We start from the raw sequence: 2,551 nt of genomic DNA on the forward strand, positions 1-2,551 counted from the left end.
TTAATACGTTTCCCAGGGTCGTTTCACCTGTAGAACATAAGTTATGCAGCCATACACAACATTATTTTTGTTCAAAATAAAACGCATTTTGTATGTTCCATAAAAAAATTTCTTTGGAAAATTGGAAAACAAGTTATTATCAGTATTCAAGCCAGATGCTCTATAACAACCCTATAAACATAAATCATATTTTTTCTTAATTACATAACAAATCAAAAATATATTGTGGATAATAATAAGCAATTAGAAATAAAATTACTAATATAAACATTAAATTAATAAAAATAGATATAATATGTATACTCTGATCCAAAAGAGATAATGCTAGTTCTGTTCATCACGACTGACGTTAGTCAGTGGAAGCGCATGACCCAATTTTCCCCTTCCACCGGTCGCTCGGCACGCGGCGGTCACAACCACAACCATTTCCGAACTTGAACGATTTCGACGTCTGACGGTTTGTTGGTGGGGCATGCGCGCCGCCGGACGAAAACTGGTCGTCGCCTGGTATAATCTCTTGTGGAACTGAGTATTGATATAGTACAATGTACTGTATCATATTTTGATTAAAAAGAAACTATCAATGATTGTATTTAAAAAAAAAAAAACGATTTTAATAAGTGTTTTTTTTTAACTTAAAATTGTATTTTTTAAGTTACCCATCTAGGCTGGTCAAAACTTTTGCAGAGGGGCATTGAAAACAGAAATGACGCCACTGTGCTACAGTGTTTCACAGATATTAATTGTTGTTTCCGTCTCACAAGTGCGTAATAGGTATAGCAAATTTACACTCAGCAGATCATATTTAGCTCCGTTATTTTTAAAGTTGGAGTGGATCTACCTATAATGAAACTTGATGGTAATAGAACATTATTTGTGTTTGTATGTGAGTTTCTTACCGAATTTCAGTTTTTATGTGAGTTATGAGCATTTTAAATTTAAGTTATATTAAATACGTGACACTTGCTAAAATATTGAACTGTCGTAAGAGACTCACACATTGACACAGATAATGTTCTTACCATCAAGTATCATCGTAGATCGATAAACTGCAATTTTTAAACAAACGGAGCTAATGGAATTAAACGTGATCTGCTGAGAGTAAATTTGGTAGAGTGCACTGTTGCAGTAATACGGAGACTACAAATGGCCGTGTAGCGTCCCCTGAAGTAGGTAATTCAAAAAACGAAAATATGTTGGCATTTAAGTCTTTACGATTGCAATACAATATTGAATATATAATATGTTATAAAATCAACAGTTATAATATAATTATTTTAATTTGTATAACTATTATTCCATACCACGGGAATAGGACAAGTGTGGTTTTGCATTCCTAGACTATCTATCCATTATTCGATTCCATGAGTCACCGAAGAATGATTTCACTGACGAGCAAGCTTTGGGTGTCTTAAATATATGAGCATTATCCTTCCAACCACCAATAAAATCTTTCACTGCCATATTAATTTCAATCTATAAATAAATCATTTGTATATTTTAACGAAAATTGATTCGACCAGCATATACGATAAAATCAAACAATTCATGAGAAGGTACAAATTGAATGTATTTGGTGTTCAAATTATTTTTGTAAACCATATAACATTTCAAATTTATAATTTCTTCAATAAAAAATCTATATTATACTACACACAATTTAATAATTGTAACAACTAAACTGATATCAATAGAAAATATACGATTTAATGATATTAGTATCAGTTATGCTTACATTTAAAGTATCATCCATTGCAATGAAATTCGTTACATATCCTTTGACTTCTGTGGTGTTGGCTGACGTTTTGCTTAAATAATAATTATATTTAATTTGGTCATTCGACTGGATTGAATCACAACGTAAGATTCCTAATACATTTACTAGGTATTCGCCCTGAAGAAAAATATGAAATCATTTTAAACACTATAATAAGCAGTATCATATTATTATACATTTATATCCATATGACATCATGGAATTAGTGAACATTGTTTTGTTACCATGTGATGGTCGCTATATTGGCACACACCTACGCTCAATTCAATACTTACAACAGGTAATTGTGGTAAAAACAACAGGTTACTTCTATGCGAATTAACAGCAATTACAAAACCAATAAGATTGATTATGAAACCCTTCATCTTTGTTTTCAAATATTTTAACCACATTTAATAGTATCAACACCGTGTTCTACCGATTTTCGGATTAAAATGATGTTTGGTCCTATACTAGGTAGGTACCTATAATGTTTTATAATTTGTTACGAGTATTAAAGTGCACGCGTGTGTGTATATTATTATTATTTATTGACCTTATGTTCTCTATTGTTACAGTACTACAGTAGATAACATATAATATTATTATATATACAGTGATTTTTGACAGTTACGAATTACATAGTACTTTGAACATTGCACAAAAATTTAAGTTAATTATAAGGTTCATTTTTTTGACAATGCCAATGCTGCATGTTCACTATAATATCGTTTTTTCGAATCTCACATATTGTCGAATTAAAAAATAAATTAAATATTAGTACCTACACATTTT

The 2,551-nt window shown here is 30.6% G+C and overlaps 1 pseudogene; it reads right to left on the minus strand.

The window, feature by feature from the left end:
- LOC111041070 lies at window positions 1-2,142 on the minus strand (annotated as a pseudogene).
- Window positions 2,143-2,551: the final 409 nt, after the last annotated feature.

Source organism: Myzus persicae, unplaced genomic scaffold (assembly GCF_001856785.1).
Source record: "Myzus persicae strain clone G006 unplaced genomic scaffold, MPER_G0061.0, whole genome shotgun sequence".
NCBI lineage: Eukaryota > Metazoa > Arthropoda > Insecta > Hemiptera > Aphididae > Myzus > Myzus persicae.